We start from the raw sequence: 23,646 nt of genomic DNA, 5'->3' as shown, positions 1-23,646 counted from the left end.
ATGAGCCTTCAGTACAAGTATGATTATATAAAAATTAAAAGTAATATATCATCATCTTTACCTTGTGAAATTATTAAAAAGTTCCAAACTTTTTACAAAATGATTTTACTACTAGCAGAGTCAGATTGGTTTGCCTAATTCACATTATTTAAGTGCAGAATTTGTCAACAAATTGCTATTTTTTATGAAACACATTGTTCCTTCTTCTCTGAATTAGTCCTTTTGGAATTCATATTTAATAATATCCTGGCTATAAATGCCTATTACTTTGAAAGTGTTCCATTTTGTTGACTTCATAATTATAATGGTGATGTTGATCGTTGAAAAAGTGGTCTATGGGAATTATGGTTATAATTGCCTTGAGTCCCAAGGCAGGAGTGTGATTGTATTGATTTGTGTTCAATTCCAGCTCTGGAAAACAACACAGTTCTTATGAATGGCAGTTGACTTGGTAGAAACTATGTCCATATACTCAGAGTTGCCTTGGAAGCCTATTTAGGGTGGTAATGCTCTGCAAGCCTGGGTTATGAGTCTAATGACTTCACCCAGTTGCTTTTGGATTTTGCTGCTACATCTGATTGATTCTACTTGTGCTGAATTCCATCAATGTCCAACTGAAACATAGAATCCACCTGACCCATGAAAACCAAGGTTCTAAAATTTCAGAATCTTAAGGCCAAGGACAGGGTTGTTAATGGGTGCCATCTGGATAAGCTCAAGTGCCATGCACACAGTTGATACGGGTAGTGACACACTGGCAGACATAGAAGAAAAGGACGGAGTAAGAGCAGTGGTAGTGTCTCCCTCTGTGGGTGAGAAGAGGGATCAGGTCACTAGGGATGATGGTCATAATTTTTTTACTTTGGGATTAACACAACAATCTTAGGACATTATTTAATTGAAAACTGTTGGGAATGCTTACTGAGTACCAGATGAGGACTATGTTCTGAGAGTACTATTGGACAAGATGGTCATAGCCCCTACCCTCAGATATAGGAGACCAGTGGGTAAATTGCCAGGCAACATGCTAAGAATTTTACACTTGTTACCCCCTCTTAATTCCCCTTTTAAAACCAAAGCCAAAATCAGTGAGGCATCCATTTTTCAGGGAAGAAACATGAGGCTTGGAGAGTGACTTCTCTAAGGTAACCCAAAATGCGACAGGTGCCAGTTGACCCACTGTGACCACCACTCCTAGTGCCCAACAGTCACCTCCTGTTCTGTATGAGCAACCTTCTGTCCAAACCTCAAATGCAATTCTTTTGAAATCTAAAGGCCCTAATATCCATGCTCATGAGCTCTTTTGCTGTAGTGAAGAAAACATTTCTGTTCACAGAACTTTACTATCCCTGCCAAAGGCCGTGCTTTGTATTCTGAGTTTTCAGGTATTGTCCTGGGTTCTAAGCCCTGGGGCTTCAGTAACTGGTATACTTGGAGGAAAGTTCCAGTCTTCCAAGGAGTGGATTATCTTACTGTTTTAAAATTTGAATAACAGGATCTAAACTTGCAAGTTTTCTTACATTAGCATTTTCTTTATCTTAAAGCTTGGATCCCCTTCTATAGAAGCAGAAACTTACTAAAAATATGGCAGTGCATTTCGTTAGACCAGAACATTGCCTCACTTGCCTTTTAGAACCCCTCACTTCAGGGTGTAGACAAATATGAGTCAAAACAGGGAAACCGGGTTGACAGAACTTCTGGGGTTTCCAATTATACAAAGTTAGTTAAGTATTATGAACTTTTCTATGAGTATAGGTAGGAAGGCAGATGGGAAGTCAGTGGAGGATCCCTCAATTTAACTATCCCTGAAACATCTGGTATGCTCGGAGGGAGGATGCTTTGCTTACTTTATTAACCATTGATTTTTTTGTTGTTGTTGTTAAGTATAATGCTTTTACATTGTCAAAAGGGAAACTAGTATTTCAGAATCACAGAATTGTAGGGCCATTCAGCAGGCTCTAGCTAATAGTTAAACTGCCCTTCAATATCCCCAGTAAGTAGCGTAATCTAGCACCTCTACTGGAAGTTTTTTTCTTCTACAAAGCAAGACTGAATCATATATGTTAAGCAACAATCAATGCAATTAGCAGAACAAGAATAGGACCGAATTCTGTCCAAATCCTGTGCTATAAACTCTCATAAGGTTTTCATTACATCCCTCCAGAGACAGGACATTCATTACTACCCTCCAGTGACAGGACACTCACTCTCCAGGGCTTCCCTGAATCCTTGTGGGCTGTTGTGCTTATGAGAAATCTCTTCCTTTAATGGGGCTGAAATGTGTTCCTATTGAGCTTGTGCAAATTAATCCTGGTTTCCTTGAGATATATGGATACAAGTGTGGTTCTTTTCACACGAAGTGATCCTTGAGGAATATTAAGAGAGCTCCCCTGGTGTCTGCATTTCTTTTTGTTCCCTTAGGTTGTATATTCCCATTTCCTTTCACATGGTCCCTCTTGGGAGGTAATTTCTAGCTACCTTGCCTCCCAGTCCTTGTCTGAAGTCATCTTGCTTTGAATGAGCCTTACTGTGAGGTTCTTGTTTGAGTGAAATCTGGGAAAAGGGATTCCTTAATATAGTGGCTTCAATAGCATGGAGTTTCTTCCTGTGGCACATAAAACCTCAGAGTTGAGTGGTATGAGGCTAGCAGTAGTACTCTGTCATCTTGTTGTCAGTTACACAGGCTCCCAGGTTTGATAAAATTTCTAGTATTCAGGGTAGAAAGTGAATAAACAAAACAACAAAACAAAATATCCCTGAGTGCAACTCTACCTTTCAGGACATGATTGGAAGTTTTGCAAGTCACTTTCAAACTTATTAAGGTGCTTTTACTGGCTATAAGGCAGATGGCAATCATCACCCCATTTTGGGTAGTTGTGTTCTTAATGAAAACTTAGGAGATTCGGCTAGTGAAAGAAAGGACAGAGAGATGGAAACTAGAAACGATTAGAGATTCTGCTTCATAAAGTGTAAATAAAAAGCAAAGTCAACCAGGAGTAGTGGGGGACACCTACCACCTCAGGTATTTGGGAGGCTTAGGCAGGAGGATTGCAAAGTTTGGATCCTGCTGTTAGACCCATTTTTTTTTAATAGTTCGGGTCTGCACCAGAGACTGCTAGAGCCTTTACTCTCACTCTTCCTTCCTAATATATTTGGTTATTATGATCACCAACATTCCCAGTTGAAAGCTGACATTTCCTAGTGTCTTGTACAGAGCAGGGCTGGGGCCACATTATATGAACCAATGTCTCTGGATAGCACTACCATGAAAGCTCTTACACTGGACTAGACATAGTGAGGTTAATCCTATGCTACCCTCCACCCTCCATTTCCTCTGCCTAGACTGTAGCATCCTCTTGGCACCACCTATGACATGAGGATAAAGATAAAGAAGGCAGAATATCTGGGTTTCTGATCACTTGGGAGCTCCTACACATCCTGGAATTGTGTAACCCCTGATTTCTTCAGAGTCAAAATAGAGCCATGTCTTCTTTAAACCATTGTATTTTAGCATGGCGTTTGTAGATAAAGAGTCCCAGAGCAGGATTAAGGTGCAAACCCACAAGAGACAAAACAGAAGCACAGCAAGGAGAAGAAATGGTAAGAAGGTGGGCCCAGCTGACGTCTAATCTTGGCCTGATCTACGGGGATCATAAAGTTCCTGGAGAGCTGTCCTACAGAGCTGTCCCACTTTGAGGTCAAGTGGCTAGGATTTGTACCACTTATCAGTCAGTCTTTGACAACCCTACAGGAGGGACTGTGTACATAGCTTCCTGGGGAAGCTGCTCTGCCAGCTGAGGAAATGCTTAGAGGTGGTGCAGAGTGTGCAATTAGTCTACCATAGAGGCAGGAGAAGGAGTGCCCCTCCCTGGAAAGGGGATCTAGGTGAGGCAATTCAGCTTCTTTTATACCCACCCCACATTGCTCAGAACCACTTGCTTCTCCCTTTCAGTGGACTCCATCTTCTCCAGGATTCTAGGTTCACGATTCCTAGGAATATTCAAGAGGAGGATCAGAGGGATGAACTATCGCCCTTCCTGCTGCAGTTGCTCTTGAGCTGTAATTGATACTTCCCTTCTTTCTCTACCACCCATCTAGACTAGTCTCACTCTCAGCTAACAATTCTCCGGAATAGGGTGGCTTGTCCTAGGCTGATCCTCATTCCTAATGTATCTGACATGCTGGTTATCATAGTTATCAGACAGGTTGATTTATTGTCCCATTTACAGATAAAATGAGGCACAAGAGTGTCAAGAGATGTCTCCTTAGATATTTCTGTTTCCCTTAAATCGCACAGGTTCTGCCCCTCAGGACCATCCTGTTAATCCCCCTTGAGTATATGAAACCTCCTTTCTTGGCTGCTGGTCAAGAGGACCTGGAAGTAACAAAGTTTTGTACACAGCCTTCAGTCTAATGATTGTGTTTATTTCTGGAAGCATTCCTTCGCATCTCAGGAATCGTGGAAACTAATACTATAAATATCAAAGACACAAATTTTCCACCTGGTCCCCGAGAATGATGGCAAGAAGGTCTACTTATGCTTTACTCCTTAGATATTAGAATATTTACTGCATTCCTTTTCTTTTTCTTACTTGAAAGGAATAGTATGATTCATAGTGATGCTATAGCTATAAAAGTGCTTTTTACCTGTCAAACAAAATGATGACTAAATGTTGAGTTAGCCAATATTCCTTTAGTGGGCCTCAGAAGGCTTGGGTCTGGAAACTGGACAGAGAACATGATTTTCGATTGGCATTCATTCCCAATCATATTGCTGCTAGAAACGCCATGAATCAGTCATCTCCACAGATTTCGAGGGTCTGGCTGGGCCCTACTCCTTTAGCTGCCCGTTTGACCTTGCTGATGATTATACTTATGCCTCCTCTGCTCTGTTCCAGTGCTGCCACCTGCCACAGTGCACTGGTAACCTACCATCTTCCACTGACAGAAGAAAGGTCATTTTTGCAACAGCGTTTCCTATTGTCAGTGTCAGCTGCAGAGGCCACCACTGATGAGCTCTCAGATGCTGATGAGTGACCCCCGCCCCCCTTGCCGGTGTCTTAATTCATTGGTAAATGGAACATCCTTTGAGCCCTTCTGAGAAGCATAATAAGCAACTAGCATTTTTGATACAGAGTAGAAACACCCTAGCTTAACCCCTTTTCTGAGCATTTTGATTTCATTCTCCACAGTTTAGAAAGGCAATCCTAAGATTTCTTCTTCATTTGATGCAGGCCATTTCTTTTTCCAAGCTGGCAAGAAGCATCTCAGCAACATATTAGAACATTCTCCTGGGGTCCTTTCCAAGGGGATTAAATCTTGCCTTGGAAGAGTGCTTCATGGCAGCCAGTTCTCCCTTACCTAACCCTATAGTGCCCTCACTCCCCCTGGATCCAGGGTTGGGATTTAATCTCAAGCACTCTCTCTAGGTTCCTGCCAGGATGTGTCCACCATGTGTGCAGCTCCCTCTTCCTTTTGAGAAAATCTGTAACCTTTCCATTTTAGTCTTGAGATGTAATTTGCCTGGTGCTCAAGAAGGAGATCAAGACTTCTCAGAGAAAAACCAGCACTTTTGTATAAGACTCTTGCCTCATTTAGGTCTTTTTCATAGTCACCAAGCAAGGGCAAGGGTGACATTTCTATAAATTTAGAGTTCAGGATTATCTCTGGGGCTCTTGAAGTTCAAGATGTTCAAGAACATATATACAGATAGTCCTATGTCACATGGGAGATATCTTTCCTTGTCAAGGGTTTGACTTTGAAATGTGAGACCCAAGTTAGGAATTCTCTTTTCTCTAAATTTCTGCTACCATTATAAATAATAACTGTGCCTAATTTATAGCTCTGCCTGTACTCCACCTGCAGGAGATGAGGAACATTATTAATGCCATGGAGTTGCATGGCATTAATAAACAATGCACCCATTTAATTTCAACATTTATAACATTCTCATACTTTCTTTCTTTTTCCATAAATTGATACCATCATTAGTCAGTTTTACAACATTTCCACCATCTCAATGAGATCCCACACATCCACTAGCTCTTAATAAGAAGCAGGGACTTTTTAAATTCTGCTGAGCCTCTTGTGACCTACCACTCAACACATTTAGAGACCAGCACTTTGTCTAGTTGAGTGAGATTCCAAGCCACATGGAGCGAGGGGAAGAGCAAAGGTCATAGAGACTATGACCTTTAAGAGCAGCTTTAGAATACTCTCATGACCAAAATATCAGTAAATGAGGAATGTGAAATATATAGGTCATTGCTCTCATTGGACTAGTGCGATTAGCAGTGATCCACAGACTGAGTTCCTCAACTAATGACTACTAGGCCTGGAGGATCATCAGGGTCAACAAGGAAATGTATCAGAAATGCATATCCCTGGGTCCTGCAGCCAGAGATCCTAATTCACCAAGTCAAATGATATTACCTTCTTAACAAATTACCCTGTTTTCTTAAGAAAATCCCCTAGGCATAGTAGCACACACATGCCTGTAATCCCAGCAGCTCGGGAGGCCAAAGCAGGAGGATCACAAGTTCAAATACAGCCTCAGCAACTCAGAGAGACCCTGCCTCAAAATTAAAAAATAAAAAAAGGGCGGGGGATGTGGTTTGGTGCTTAAGCACCCCTGGATCAAATCCCTGGTACCAAAAAAAAAAAAAAAAAAAAAAATTCCCTTTTCTAACAACAGATTAGGAAAGTCTTCTTATGGGATGTGGGTAAGTTTTCTTTTTTGTCTATTTTATTTTTCCCTAGGAAACATAGTGATATTGCTCAAAAAGGGTTGAAAAAATACTTGTGATTTTAAAAGTCTGTGGTTCCTGATAGGAAACAAAACACCACACACTGGTTACTTAATCATCCTGGGTGTTCAGTGGAGACATGTATCTACTTTCTGAAATAGAAAAGCAGTAGTTTTGCTCTCAGGGAGCTGGACCTGTAACACATGAGTTCATTGAATGAATGAATCTTAACTTAAGACAGGTAGGATTGACCTGTGAAGGTGCTTGGACCAGCAATTCATAGCATACTGGATGACAGGAGTCATGGGGTTTCCAGGAAAGTGGTCACCTTTAGAAAATTCTACTAATGACTCCAGACCATCTTTTATTTTTTTTCCTAACTTTCCAATCTCACAGTTTTGATTAAGTAACGTGTCTGCTTAGAATGGAGGGGATATTGGGTCATTATGTGGGTCAGATATTAACATCCTCATACTAGCTCATGAAGATAAGTAAGAGTCCACTAAAGAGAGACCTTTTTAACTCTTTCTACCCAACATTTGGTCTCCCAATGCATCTGTGTCTTGAAAATATATCCAGAACTAGACTCTCTTCCATCCTTTCTCCTGCAATCCCTTTGGTCAGTATTTCCTCGCATCCTTCCCGAATTATCACAACAACCTTCTACTTGGGTTCCCTGCTGCCCTGGCCTCCCCCCACCCCATTCCACACGGACACGTAAGTTTGTATTGCAATAGACAAATCGATCCTCTGATAATACAATTTGTCCTTGAAATTCTCCAATAACTTTGCACCTTCCTCTGAGTAAAACCCACCTATCATTCTTCCAGTGCCCCGTTCCCACGACCTCACAGAGCTCATCTCCGTAACTCCTTGCTCATTTCACTCTCGTCACCAGGGCGAGGTCTCTGCTCACTGAACATTCCAGGTCCATTTGCACTGCACTTTCCTGTCTGGAATGTCTTCCCCAGATACCTGATTGGCTCCCTCCCACAGCATTGTCAGCTCTGTTCCTTCACCATCGCTGTCTCAGAGAGGTCTTCCTAGGCATCCTGCCTGTAGTTTTCATCCTGACCACTTCCTGTGCTCTGGCTTACACCCTCAGGACCTCACATTATTTATTCTCTTCTACATTTTACCTACGTGCATTATTTACTGTTTTTCTGACCGGTTGGAGTAATGAAACCCCAATCAGGAAAAACACTGCCTACTTGTACTTAGTATTAGAGTGAATCAAAGAAAACACTCCATTTTGGGACTATTGACTCCTTTTCCATTTTCACCTACAAATTTCCTGGTTTCTGTTCAAACCTTTTCATGTCATTAAACACTCATTTCAGTAATTAACACACTGTGATCAACACACTGTGAAGGCTTTAGTGGATCTCAGGTATCCAGCATTCGGTCTAGTTTCATGGTTTGCAAATAAGGAAATTGAGGCTGGGAGCAAAGAAACAGCTTGCCAAAAGTCACAAGAGGCGGGCTGCATTTGCTGATGTAGAACTCACTGTCCTCAATTACCATAAGGGACTCTAGCAAATATGCCTTTCTTCATCTTTTGTGTATAAACTATTATTTTCTGGTAATTTTTGAAATAAGCTGTAATTACAATAATCAAGAACAATTATTCTTGAAAAAAATATTTTGGATTTTGCCAAAACCTCACTTAGCTCTCTTACATAACTTCTTCACACCTAATAAATATTTTTTAAAAATATTCCTGTATATGAACAGGAACATTTTTACTTTATATCAGTTTACAAAAGGTATTTTCCGTTCTGGCAGGGTACTCCCAAATTTTAAGAATCTTGAAGGGCAAGCAACTGGCACTGTAGTCATCCATTTATTTAGTAAGTATTTATTTAATGCCTACTATGTGCCATAAATTGTTCTAGGCCCCAGGATTTCGGTGATAAGTAATGCAGTTGAGGACTTTGTAGAAGATGATTAACAAATTATTTGAAATAATATTGTGTCTTCAAGAAAACAGAGGCATGCAATAAAAATTGGATTAGGAAAAATATTCTCAAAAGATGACATCTGAAAGAGGACCAGAAGGAAAACTGTAAGTCAGCCACGTGATGTGGGGACAGAGTGGTGTAGACAGAGGAGGTGAGTACAGAATTCCACATGATAGAACAGGCTAATACTGTTCAAGGAAGGAAAGCAAGGACATGCTGACTGTGGCCTTGCAGTACGGAGAAGGCTGATGAACGAAGAGGTCATGAAGTCAGGGAAGGGACCTTATTGAACATCCTAATCCTGGGGAGGATCCTGGACGTGGCTTCAAGGAGAGTTAACTGCTCTGTTGACATTTTCTTAACATGGTTAACCTTCCTCAGAGGATTATAAGCAGAATCAGGAAAACCAGCTAGATGATAAATATTTAAAAATCAAGAGAAGATGGAGGCTTGGAGAAAAGAGGTTGCAGTGGAGATGGAGAGGTCACGTCACCTCTGTGTAGGTCCACACCTGCTATTGCTCCAGTGAGCTGACCTCATGATCTGTTTGATTGGATTCATACAAGCACTTCCTGATGTGACTAAAGATGAAATGGCTGATTGATTTGGTGGATTCCATCAACATGGGATACGTGTGTCCTACATCTAATTTTAAAACAGATTTTTTTATGGATTACCAGTCTAATCAGATGTTATTTTAAAATGCAGTGGGGGGGATTGTTCTATGGCCAAGTAATTATGGGAAGCAGACCCAATAGATTCCCATTTATAAAATGGCAATGGATAGTAACATTCAATTCTGAGAAGCTTAGCAGTAAGAAAGACATTTAACTCTGTCTTACCCAGCACTTCCTAAAACCACTTGATCAAGTTTCCCTGTTTTCCTTTTTGAATTGCTCACAAACAAGTGCCAGTAACCAAGACACATGGTTTTCAACAAACTGATATGGTGGAAAGATAAACAAAAGAAAAAGAGCTCTACAGCATCACTTCACATATTTTTTCTCTTTTTTTTTTCTTTTCTTTTCTTGTTTTTGGTACAAGGCTATTAAATCCAGGGGTACTTAACCACTGAGTCACAACCACAGCTTTATTTTTTATTTTACTTTGATACAGGGTCTAAGTTGCTTAGGGCCTCACTAAATTGCTGAGGCTGATTTTGAACCTGTGATTCTCCTGCCTTAGCCTCCAGAACTGGGATCACAGGTGTGCACCACAGTGCTGGCATTTCCTGTAGTTTATATATCGAGCACATCGCTTTTCCTGATGGAACCTGTTTCCTCTTAGGTAAAATACAAGGGGAGAATAATTGGTCATTGTCATTCTTTTATTAACTTTGCTTTTGTGAGGCTCTATTTATGTGTATCTTAAGAGGACAGTTGTTGAGGATGATGAAGCTGCCAGCTTAATCTAAGCGACAGCATTGCATGCTTCAGCTTCAGCCCACCTTTATCTCCTGGAGGGGATCAGGACCTGCTCTTTTATACATGTGAGCATTTTTTTTTAATCATCCTCACTTGCAAAGAAGGCAGTTAGTAACTGGGTCCAAATTGTAGCTGACCTGTAGTCTGGCTCTCCAAGAGAAGAGCTATTATGCTGTGAATGTGAATCAGAGCCTGACTGGGTGTGCAGTAGAGCTGAGACACTCCTTAGGTGTTACCAGGCAACTGCCTGGTGTGGGATGGGGGTGGAATATTGATACCCATACCATGCCCTGTAAGCCATTAGCTCTAAGTTTCAGATTTCTTAGATGAAAGGATGGAATACTAACAAAATGTTCTTGTTGACAAAAACTCTGGACACATTGAAAACACGAGCCACATTTCTACATATTGAATCCTGCATTATCTTTACTTAACAAAGGATATGCCCACCCTCCCTCTATTCCTTCTTTCCATTTTTTTTTTTAATCTTAAAGTGGTCTACAAGTCTGTTTAATTCTCACGGCCTTGAAAATTTCTAAACTGTATCTTTGGGAATCACTATCAAGCCTGAAAAATGGTCAGAACAAAGGAAAAAGAGGAGAGAGAGACTGGAAGGAAGAATAGGAGTTAAAAGGTCATGAAAGGAAGGAAGGAGGAGAGAGAGGATGAGAATGAGAAAGAATAAGACTGATGGAGAAATATACTCCATTTGGAGATGGAAAGGTGGAAGGAAGACCCATTGTCATTGACATTGATTCTTCTAGTCTGAATAGTTATAAGGGCTACTAAACCAAGTCTACTGCGTGTGATAGCAACAGGAAAAAAAAAAAAAGATAGTACACTGTCTGTCTGCTCACAAGAGGCTTCTGTCTTTGTAGCTCAGTGTCTGAGATTTCCCTCAGACTTCCATACTCAGTTTGGGGAAAATAAGTGCATATGGCATGAGAAGTAGGAGAGAACGGAGAGAAAACTGGAGAAAAGACCATCAAGGAAAAATAAATGAACATATTGGGAATGCCAGTACAGGTGGCAAAAGAACAGATGAGAGAGTTTGATTTTGAAAATAGTTTTTGTGAGTTTGAGAATAAATAGAGCAGAAAAAAAAGAGTTTTGGAGCAGGTGTGGTTTATAAGAGAAATGATGAATTTGAAGATAGGGGAGAGATTTCTGAGGAGTGTTTCCATGGACCATGAATCTATGTGCCCTGTGCTGTTGCTGAGGCTCACCAGCAGAGGGCTTCTGCTTGTAATTGCTTATGATTGCTGTTTCCTGCATATGAGATAGAGGAGCACCCGATGAGTGGCAGCTACAGTTTATGCTAAAATTGCACAGATGGAAAGGAATGAGAGAGTTGAGGGATGAATGAGCAGAGAACATGTGTAGAAGTAGGAGTACAGCAAACAACTAGGAAATATATTCTATTCTCACCAAAGTCTTAAAATTCTAAGAAATTAGATTTAAGTGTACTTCGTGGTTATAAAAATTCTACTACAAAAATTCTCTGGTGCTCGCCTACCTGGGAAATTCTCTACCTGTCATTTAAAAACAATGTTGACTGGGGCTTCTTCTCACCTTCTGGGATACACATCTATATGAGAAAAATAAATGGAGCAGATTTCCTGGTTTTACTACTAGTGATTCAATGATTCTGAACCTTGGAAACCAATTTTAAAGTAGTCAGGACTGATTTTTGCACCCTCATCTCACAACACCAGTTTTTACCCTCTTGGGATTTATTTGTCATCAATATTTTGATATTGCTTTCTGTCCTTCTTTCTAGGCTGCATTTAAACAGGCTGAACAGAATAAAACCATCACGACTTCTCTTATGTACATGTCAGAATGGACTTTGCACTGTCAGCAAGAGCCACCCCAGAACTCTGTGACTGGTCAGTGTCCACTGTCCAATGATTAGTCAATGTCTTAAGAAAACTATCTGTGTACAGAATTACTTTACAGTATTCCATCACACTCTGAGCCTGCAGGATACTGTTAGACAGAAGTGTTCCTTAGTCAAACAGTTTAATGCACACTTTGAGCAAAGCCAGCCTAAGGTAGAAGACACTATGCTAAGACACTATGCTTCCAGTTGTTAGCATGATTTATCACTGTGGGGTCACCTTGGCCGTCACCGGAACTCTGTGAGAATATGAAACAGAGGTTTCGCTCTTTGTCCTCTCGACATCATAGGATTTTTGTCTATAGTTCAGTTGTGGTCTATAGATTAAAATGCTGGCTCTGTGGTCAGAGATCCTGGATTGGATTTCCCATTCTACTCTCAAAACGTGTGTAATTAGGTCAAGTTACTGAGCTTCCCTGAGCTTCTGTTTATCCTTAGATAGACATAATATTATATTTATCTTATAAAGTGGTTAGGCTTAGATGAGACAGTTGAGGTAAAGGAGTTGATTATCACAGTACTGCTTTAATGATTATTTAGCCAATCATCATTAATAGTAATAATATAATAAAAAGAAAGAATTATTATAATTATTATATTAAAAAATTGGTAATGGTATCAGTAACAACAATGATACATACTATTTATTGAGTTGTTTATTTATTTATTTATTGTTTTTTTTGAGACACTGTTTTCAAATTTTTTTTTTATCTTATTCTCATAAGTCCTATACATTAGTCTATTATCTCCATGTTGTGGTTTAGCTAAGTTGAGTCCCCCCAAAAGCTCATGTGTGACACAATGCAAGATGATTTAGAGGTGAAACAATTGGGTTATGAGAACCTTTACCTAATCAGTGCCTTAATTCTCAGATAGTGATTAACTGGCAGCTGTAGGCAAGTAGGGTGTAGCTGGAGGAGGTGAGTCCATGGGGGCATGATTTTGGGGTATATATTTTGTCCTTGTTGAGTGGTGCACTCTCTCTCACACGTGCACTTGCTCTCTTGCTCTCTCTCTCTCTCTCTCCTTCCTGGTGCCATGTATCTGATTCTGCTTTCCTCCACCTCACTATTCTACCATGATGTGCTGCCATTCTGCCTTACCTCAGGCCCCAAGAAATAGAAAAACCATGAGTTCCCAAATAAACTTGTCCTTCTGTAATTGTTCTCATCAGGCCTTCTGGTCACAGCAATGAAAAAAGATGACCACAACACCACTTTTGACCTAAGAGGATAGTTTGGTTCAAAGAGGCTAAACTTGATCAGGATCTCACAGTCACTAAGTAGCTGATGTAGTTTGGATGGTAAATATCCCTAAAGTTCCTTGTGATAAAGGCTAGGTCATATGATGGCACTATTAGAAGATGCTGTGGCCCTTTAAGAGGTGGGGCTTTAGGAGTAGTCCTCAGGTCATTGGTGTCATGCCCTTGAATGGGATACCTGTCTCTCTTTCTCTCACCTTTCTCTCTGCAACTTGCTTGTGATGTGAGCATTCCCTCTGACACAAACTCCTGTCATGAATGCCACTCTTGCCAGAGGTACAAATCTATAGTGTCATGTGATCTTGGTCTTGAACCTGTAAACTGAGCTAAATTAACCTTCATAATTTCATTGCCTCAGGTATTTTATTGCAGCAACCCACCACTGCCTAACACAGTGGTAGAGCTAAAAGTGTTCCTTCTTTTTAATGTTAGAGGCTTTTAACCCAAATTGAGGGGACTTTTGTCATCTGCCCTTTGGCACTGCAAGTCTCTCTGTCCTCCAGCTATGTAAGGGATTTAAGGAGAGAAAACACAGATTCTCTTTATGGTTCACCAGTAAGCCATTAAGAATAGAAATTAGAGCATCAAAGACAGGCTAAGAAGTATTAGAAGCACTTATATTGCCCTATTGATTAACTTTTATTTCAACATTTAATTATAATTACATTAATGCTTTATCTTGACTATTTTGTTAATCAGCTTTTTTTCACTGTGATCAATATACCAGAAAAAGATCAGATGTGTGTGAGGATGGCCTTAGGCCTGAGCATAAGCAACTCCATTTTAAAAAACTCCAGTTTAAAACCTGCACTCTGTTAGGCACACCTAACAGAGCCCTTCAGATACAAACATGTCACTTATCCCCACCCTGATAAACTCAGAGTGAAGCCTTTGGCAGGCTGTCCTCAGCCTGATAAGAGGGAAAGGTGAAAAGATCAGGGTGGGGACTACCAGACCAGATGGTTTAACCTCAGGGTAAATGATAGCACTGGGAAACCCCATAGTAACTGGTAAGGATTGAAAGAGGGGTCAAAAGCCCCCAAATTTAGTATAAATTATAGAGCAAATGAACGGATATTCAGCCAGTCAATACGGATGCACACAAGCTGACGAGCCTGATGACATCCCATCACTCGTCATTGTTTGCTGATCCTCTGCATCTTCCTCACTGCTCTCAAACTCTACAGCCACATCTTGACCCCGGTGAGAGCCCAACTTCTCCCTAGGACCACCTCCTCAGCCAGCCAGCCATCAGCTCCACCCCAGTAGAAGCCTGCCTTGGTTCCTGACCTGATCACCTTGGTCTGAGTGCATGTGCATCTGCTGGACTTAAAGTCTAAGGCTTGAGACTTTAGATCTGGCACTTGAACTTAGCATGCAGAGGGAATGTCTGTCATGAGCCTGTCATGATTAAATGTGTTTGCAGTGCTTAGAATTAATCTAGAATTGTTTGCTGTGAATTAGTTAATCTAGAATTGTTTGCTGTGAATTGATTAATCTAGAATTATTTGCTGTGAATTGATTATGTCTATTGTAGTGCCTAGCATTAAGGATTGTCATTTTCTTGATTAAGAACCTATAGAATGAAATTGTATTGAGTGATTTTAATGAATAAAGCATTGAAAAGGGCAGAAGCATGTGAACATTTTTTATTCCTCCCCCTCAACTGCTTAACTCATACCTTTTGCCCATCGTGACACCGTGACACAGTGAAACTTACTTAAAATGATAAGGGACATTAACGTGTAATTGATTTAAATGCACAACTGAAATAAACCATGTCAGAACAATAGACTTGCAGGATTTTGAGTTGGCCAATATCAGAGAGGATCATGGGACATCTTAGAAGTTTAAATACAAAGGATGTTAGCACTAAAGAGAATATGAGATTAACCCCTTTTTGAAATCCAAGGAAGGATAGCAGTGTCTTTAGGGTCACATGGATGTAATGATTTGTACCCAAGCCACCTACGTCCAAATCCACTCCTTAGATTTTTATATCACATACAGTTTTATACTATAGTTTAGGTGCTTAATGTCTACAAAAAGCCTATGAATTAAAAGTTGGTCCTACGTTGGCACTAGTAGAAGATGCTATGGACCTTTAAGGGTGGGGGACTTTATGGAACATCCTCAGGTCATTGGGGGCATGACTTTGACTGGGATTGTGGTGTGATGTGAGCATTCCTCTAACATTCGCTCCTGTCATGACACCCATAAAACAGAAAAATAAATCCATTCCAAGTTGTATCCATTTACTCAGTTTAGCCACTCTAGAGTCACAGTGTAAAAGGGAGAAGGGTTAAAAGGAGATATCACAAATTCCCAAGTGTCAATCTTTTTTCTTTTTTTGTTTTGTATCAAGGATTGGATCCAGCAGTGCTTAACCACTGAGCCACACCCCCAGCCTTGCTTTTAATTTTTAAAAATTTGAGACAGGGTTTTGCTAAATTGCTTAGGTCCTCACCAATCACTGAAGCTGGCTTGTGATCCTTCTCACCTCGGGAGCCGTGGAGACCAAGTGGCAATCTTTTCAACTCTTCACTGAAATGTCTCTGAAGCTATGCACACTGTCGGAGCCCCACTCACCAGGGATATTTGACACACCAGTATCTCACTTGAGTTTGAAAGCATCTGTGACTCTGCTGCTTCGGGATTTGTTAAATCCACACCTCTGAGGAGTGTGTCATGGGATTCTGTTGTGATTTCACTGACTTTAGTTCTACTTCCTTTCAACTGCATACTTTGGACTTTTGGTCCTGTGTTTCCTGTAAGTCGAAGTCTTTAGAGGAGAGGGGAGATGAAGAGTTTTTCCATCTGTAAATATCAGTGTTGTTATTTAAAGATAGAGAAGTAGAGGAACTCTACTTCAAGTCACGATTCTGCTCTTTTCTTTGTTTACCCATTTCCAGAACAGAGATTGTGAATGTGCACCCTTGAGATCAAGGGTCTTGAGAGGTTTAAGAGACATAAAGCCTTATAAAAGTCTCTTCTTTCTCTCTCAATTCTCCTCCTCTCCTTTACCCCTTTCTTCTCCCCTCTCTCTGAGGGAAGAACATTTCCATTTTTTAAAATTCCATTTCCTTGCCTTTGATCCTTAAATTTCAAACCTGCAAGTAAAGTTGAAAGAATCATTCACTGTGGACCCAAATACCCTTATACTCTTATCCTAGATGCTCCAATTGCTAGCATTTGGAACTTGAATACAAAATAACCTTTGTTACTGAATTCTTCATGCCTACTCCACAAACAAGGGCATTTTCCAAAATAAAAACAACATGAACACAACTAAAAAAACTAATATTCCCTAATGTTGTCTAATACTATTTATATTTAAGAATCTTTATCTCATAAATTTTTTCACAGTATTACTTTCTTTTTTATTGGTGCTTTTTAGTTATACGTAACAATATAATTTATTTTGCCATAATTATAAAAGCATGGGATATAGTTTGCTCTAATTCATTCCTCAGTACTTCTGCTATCCCTCACCTTGTTCCCTTCCCTCAGTAGATCTTTCGGTTGTTTACTTACAGTTTTTCTTTTTTTTAATTAGTGTCTTGTGGATGTATAGAATGGTGAGATTCACTGTGGTATATTCATATGTGTACATAGGAAAGCTGATTTATTTCTCTTAGCATGATAGTCTCCAGTTCCATTCATTGAGTGGCAAAAGCCATACTGCCATTCATTTTTATGGCTGAGCAATACTCCATTGTGTATATATACCAGATTTCTTGATTCATCCATCTTTTGAAGGACACCTAAGTTGACTCCATAACTTACCTATTATGAATAGTACTGCTATAAATATGGTTGGGGCTGCATCACTGTAGTATGCTGATTTTAAATCTTTAGGATATACACTAAGGAGTGGAACAACTGGGTCAAATGGTGGTTTCAATCCTAGTTTTTTTTGTTTTGTTTTGTTTTTATTTTGTACCAGAGATTGAATCCAGGGGCACTTAAATACTGAGCCACATTCCCAGCCTGTTTCTATTTTTTTTTATTTTGAGACAGATCTTGCTAAATTGCTCAGGGGCCTTGCTAACCATTTCCAGTTTTCTAAGGAATCTCCATACTGCTCTCCAAAGTGGTTGCACTAATTTGCAGTCCCACAAACAATATATGAGCGTGCCTTTCCCCCACATCTTTACTGCTGCATTTTAGCCGTGAGGCGTCCCCCAAAAGCTCATGTGAGAGATAATGTGATAGCTCAAGGGTGAGAAAATGATGAGAGGGTTCAGAGGGGAAATGATTTGTTTGTGAGAGCCTTAACCCAGTCAGTGAATTAATCTACTGGTGGGACTAATTGAGTGGTCCCTGAAGGTAGGGTGTATGGCTGGTGAAGGTGAGACCTGGGGTGTGTGGCTTTGGGGAATATATTTGTATTTGACAATTGGAGATCTCTTTCTCTCAGCTTTCTGATCATTATGTGAGCTGCTTCCTTTATCATACTCTTCCACCAATATGTTCTGCCTCACCTTGAGCCCTGAGGAATGGAGCTGGCTATCTATGAATTGAGACCTCTGAAATGGTAAACCCCCAAATAAATTTTTCACCTTCTACAGTTGTTCTGGTCGAGTCTTTTAGTCACAGCAACAAAAAAGCTGACTAAAACACTCACCAACATTTATTGTTATTTGTATGTTGATAATTGCCATTATGACTGGAATGATATGAAATTTCAATGTAATTTTAATATGCATTTCTCTAATTGCTAGAGATGTTGAACATTTTTTCATTTATTTTTAAATCATTTATATTTCTTCTTTTGAGAACTGTTTAGTTCCTTTTTCCATTTATTGATTGAATTATTTGTTTTTTCAGTCTCAAGTTTTCTGAGTTCTTTGTATATTCTAGATATTAATACCCTGTCTGAAGAACAGATGGAAAAGATTTTCTCCCATTCTGTTGGTGCTCTCTTCATGTTCTTGATTGTATTCTTTGCTGTGAAGATGCTTTGGTACCAGGGATTAAACCCAGGAGTTCTTAACCATTGAGACACATTCCCAGTCTTTTTTTTTATTTTTTTATTTTCACTAAGTTGCTGAGGCTGGTTTTGAACTTGTGATTGTGATCCTCCTGCTTCAGCCTCCTGAGCAGCTGGGATTACAGGTATGTGCCACCAGGTCTGGCAAAGAAGCTTTTTAATTTGATTCCATCCCACTTATTGACTTTTGATTTTATTATTTGCATTTTAGACATCTTGTTAAAGAAGTCAGTTGCTGAGCTGACATCTTGAAGTGTTGGGCCTACATTTTCTTCTAGCAGGTTCAAAGTTTCTGGTCTAATTTCTAGTTCTTTGATCAACTTGGAGTTGACTTTTGTAGATGGTGAAAAATAGGGGTTACATTGCATATTTTTACATATGGATTTCTAGTTTTTGCAATGCTGCTTGATAAAACAGCCATTTTTTTTTTCTCCAACATGTTTTGGGTACCATCCTCTAGTATCAGATAACTGCATTTATGTGGGTTTGTCTCAGTGTCTTCAATTCTATTCCATTGGTTTTCATACCCGTTTTGGTGCCAGTACTATGCTCTTTTTGTTTGTTGTTTTTATGTAGAATATTTGTGTATTTTAGAATATCTTACCTTTAAAACAAATTTCACACAATATGTCAATGTATTTCTGAGAAGTTGAGTGATTATTTAAAAAAAAAAAAAAAAGAAGCTAACCAATACCAAACCTGTAAGACTTAGTTTCATGCCATTATCATCTGACTACTGGGGAAAAAAAACAAAAACCAAACAAACAACAACAAAAAGAAACATTGAATTACACTAACCCATCTCAGCAAATTTTTTTCCATTCAAATTAGAAGGTCTCCAATTTATAAATCTCTTTTGAAAGGGCAATATTAATGCAATGCACATCAGAACGCTCAGTTAATACGATTAACAACAAACTACAGTTTTGTTATACAAATTTACCCATTTAGTATAGGCTAGGGATGTCTCAAATGGTAGAACTTCTACTGGTCTTTGGATTCCTTCAGCCTTCAGATTTCAGACTCGACTGTGATGGCAGAAGTGGTGTGGTAGGTCCAGGCACCACCAGCCACCGTTTTCAGGCAGGAACCACAGTGCCAGATCGCCACAGCCCGTCTCTTCATCTTGGTTTTGTCACAGAAGGAACAAGTGTATTTGGTGTGCTAGTTGACTTCAATTTTCTTCACTGTTTTTTCTGAGGGAGGCACAGTAGCGGATCCCATATTTACCAACCATTATGACCTTCTTAGAGCGTTTAGCCGGCTCGCCTTGACTTAGGCCTCAGCCTGGAGAGGGACAGTGCTGTTTTTGTTACTAAAGTTCTGGAGTATAATTTGAGGTCCAGCATTATGATGACCCCTCCTTCACTTTCCTTGCTGAATGCTTTGACTATTCTCGGTCTCTCATTTTTCCAAATGAATTTAATAACTGCTTTTCTCAGTTCTGTAAAGAACACCATTGGAATTTTGATGGGAATCACATTGAATCTGTGTAGCACTTTTGGTAGTAAGGCCGTTTTGACAATACTCATACTGCCTATCCAAGAACAAGGCAGATCTTTCCATCTTCTAAGGTCTTCTTCAATTTCTTTCTTTAACGTTCTATAGTTGTCATGGTAGAGGTCCTTCACCTTTCTTTAGATTGATTCCCAAGTATTTTATTTTATTTTTTGAGGCTATTGTAAATGGGATAGTTTCACTAATTTCCTTTTCAGCAGATTCATCATTGGAATATAGGAATATGAATGATTTATGGGTATTGATTTTGTAATCTGCTACTTTGCTGAATTCATTTATGACCTCTAGAAGCTTTCTGATTGAGTTTTTTTTGGGGGGGTCTTCTAAGTATAGGATCATTATTATCAGCAAACAGTAATAATTTAAGCCATCTTTTCCTATTCATATTCCTTTAATTTCTTTTTCTTGCCTGATTGTTTTAGCCATAGTTTAAAGAACTATGTTGAATAGGAATGGTGAGAGTGGGTGTTCTTGTCTTGTTCATGATTTTAGAGGAAATGTCTTCAGTTTTTTCTCCAATCAGAATAAAGTTGGCCTTGGGTTTGTCATATACAGCCTTTACAATGTTGAGGTAAGATCCTTCTTCCCTAGTTTTCTGGTGCTTTAAACATGAATGGGTGCTGAACTTTGTCAAATTCTTTCCCTGCATCTATTGAGATAATTATGTGATTCTTGTTCTTAACTCTATTTATGTGGTAATTTACGTTTATTGATTTCCATATGTTGAAACAACTGCATATCCCTGGAATAAAACACACTTGATTAGGATCTTTTTAATGTGTTTGTGTATATGGTTTATCACACTATTAAGAATTTTTGCATCTATATTTATCAAGGATATTGGTCTGAAGTTTTCTTTCTTTGCTGTTTCTTTTTCTGGTTTTGGTATCAGGATGGTTCTGGCTTCATAAGATGAGTTTAGAAATGTTCCCTCTTTTTCTGTTTCATGGAATAATTTGAGGATGATTGGTATTAGCTCTTCCTTAAAGTTCTGGTAGAACTCAGCTAAGAATCTGCTTGGTGATGGTATTTTGTTTGTTAGAAGGCTTTTGATGGCTGCTTCAATTTTATTAGTCAAAATTGATCTGGGTAAGTTTTCTATATCCTCAGGATTCAATTTGGGTAGGTTCTATGTCTCTAGGAATTTGTCCATGATCTTCTAGGTTATTGGAGCAAACTTTTTCAGTTTCTGATGATCCTCTGAACTGCAATGGTGTCTGTGGTGATATTTATTTTTTCATCTTGAATTTAGATAATTTTGATTCCCCCCCCCCCCCTATTCTGGTTATTTTGGATAAGGGTTTATTAATTTTGTTTATTCTTTCAAAAATAATTCTGTTCATTTTTTGTATTATTTTTAATTTCAGTTTTTATTGATTTCACCTCTATTTCCTATCTTCTACTGATTTGGGTGTTGGTCTGTTCTTTTTCTAGGGCCTTGGGATGTAATGTTGCATTATTGGGCATATTTGTATCCTTTAATGTAGGATCTCAATTCTTTGAACTTTCCTTTAAGAACTACTTTCACACTGTCCCAGAAATTTATATATGTTGTATTACTATTCTCACTTATTTATGAGTATTTTTTATTTCTCTTCTCATTTCTTCTGCTATCTATTCATAATTTAAAAGATATTATTTAATCTTCAGGTGTTATAGTTATTTCTGATTTTTTAATCTTATCATTGATTCTAATTTTATTTCATTATGATCTAATAGATTTAAAGGTGTTATCTCTGTTTTTGTATTTGCTAAGATTTGCTTTATGACCTAAAACATAGTCTATTTTTAAAAATGTTTTTATGTGCTTCTGAGAAAAAAGAGAATTCAGTCATTGACAGATGAAATATTCTATAGGTGTCTGTTAGGTCCTTATTATTAACTGGAAATTTTTCTGATATTATTTTATTGAAAAGATTGTGCATGCCTTTAACTAGTATTTTAGAGCCTCATCCATCTCAGAGAATCTTAAATTTTGCCTTTTAATGTTATCACAGATTTTTTAATATTCTGTTCATCGTCTCTTAACATATTTTTTATGGTGAACTTTATTTTTAAGATTATTTGCTTTTTCTTCAAGGCCTGAACATCTGTCTTCAAAGTATTCTAATCTACTGCTCACACTTTCCACTGCATTTTTAATTTGGTTTCTTGAATCTTTCATTTGGAGAATTTCCACTTGGTTCTTTTTTTCAGAATCTCTCTTTCTTTATATTTTCTGATTTCACACCTTACATCTTTTAGCTCATAGAAAGTTTTAAGTATGGACTTTCTAAATTTCTTCGCTAATACTTCCTTCATTGTAGTGTCAATGAACCTTGTTATTGAAGAATTATGGGCTGTTTGGGATGGTTTGTTCCGTTGTTTTTTTATATTGTTTATATGTCTACCCATCTATCAGTATAGTTCTGCATTCTTTTAAGCGAAGATCTACTTTGGAAGCTTCTTTCCTTTAAGAGCCCTGGGTTGGGTGAATATCCAGATAGGTATTCTTTAAGTCAATGAATGAACACTTCTGATCCCAATATCAGCACCACTTTGAGACATGCCACTGAGCCCTATTTGCTATAATCATTTTAAAACCAAGTGTTGTTCTATTCAACCTTCTAAATGACAAAAACTTGTTGCAGTTGTTCTCTACAGTTCTTCAAATTCAGGTAAAAACCTACAATAAGGTTCTGGAATAGGTCAAAAAATTAATTGCTAAATTTAGTAAACCTTAAGTGAGGGCTAAAAGTGGGGAGGAAGAAAGATGGGGCAAAAAGGGAAGGGAAAAACACTGAGAGACACAGAGAGAAAAAAAGATATAAAATAATAATTTATACCACAATAGAAGAAATAGATGAATGGTGGGCATTTGCAGTATTAGTAGACAATGCAAGAGGATCAGTAGAGAATAAGAGGAGAAAGTACAAGCTTGAGCTAAGAAAACAAAGTTAGGAATATTGATTCCAATGAATACTTTTAGCCATTAGATGAAATACATTCAAATAGGTTAAAGATAAAATGCTGGATATTGGGTTAACAATTATGATTCTAGTTAAAGAATTATTTAGATGATTAAAGTTACATTGGAGTTGTTTGCATTCAACCATACCTAGGTGAAGAACCCCCTTCTTGATTGTTGGTTTGGTTTTCATTGGGGTTTGGACATTTAGCAGTTGTCCCTCAGCCTTTGGCTTTGGATCTCTTCTGAGTCGCAGGGGCACAGAAGCAAACTCCTAGTTGCTACAATCCTCCTACCAGCAGTTCTGGTTTGTCAGCTCAGGAGCTTGCAACTGACTGCTCAAGAGGGTGCAGTTTTGTGGGTTGGCTGTTTCTATTGTGTACAGTAGTTCAGGATGCAGGATCTGGAGTATCCCTGCCATTGCTGTGGGTCACCATGATATACCTGGTCCCCGCTACAGGATCCTTTTCATGGTAGTGAAGACCCTGGTGGCTGTGAGTGTAGGAATTCTGTTTGGGTTTTCCACAGTTGTTCTGTGGTGTAAAAGTATTCCCTTGGCCATTGTTGCTCTCAGGTACTGTAGTGAGTGTCTCAGGTAGTTTTCCTGGACTCTAGTTTCCACTGCCCCAGGTTGTGAATGGTGGGCATTGATTTCCTCTGTTTACTAAGTCAAGGTCCCACAATTATTCAAACAATGTCCTCTCACTCTCTAGTGATCATCACTGTTCAGGGTGTGTGCCTGTTAAGACTGGGATCAGCCTTTTCTTGCTGTGTAGACTCTGGTAATCTCCCACCAGGTCTCTGTGTCCCTGGATGTTCAAGAAGCTTCCCTTTGGCATGGTCCTATAATCCTAGGGATTGGCCCAAGGCTTCTCACAGTGTCAGTGGTTGAAGCC

General features: G+C 39.0%; 1 pseudogene; it reads right to left on the bottom strand.

Moving 5' to 3' along the window:
• Positions 1 to 19,269: 19,269 nt before the first annotated feature.
• Positions 19,270 to 23,171, bottom strand: LOC107147989 (annotated as a pseudogene).
• Positions 23,172 to 23,646: the final 475 nt, after the last annotated feature.

This window comes from Marmota marmota, unplaced genomic scaffold (genome assembly GCF_001458135.2).
Source record: "Marmota marmota marmota unplaced genomic scaffold, marMar, whole genome shotgun sequence".
NCBI lineage: Eukaryota > Metazoa > Chordata > Mammalia > Rodentia > Sciuridae > Marmota > Marmota marmota.
This window is presented reverse-complemented; position numbering and strand designations above follow the sequence as displayed.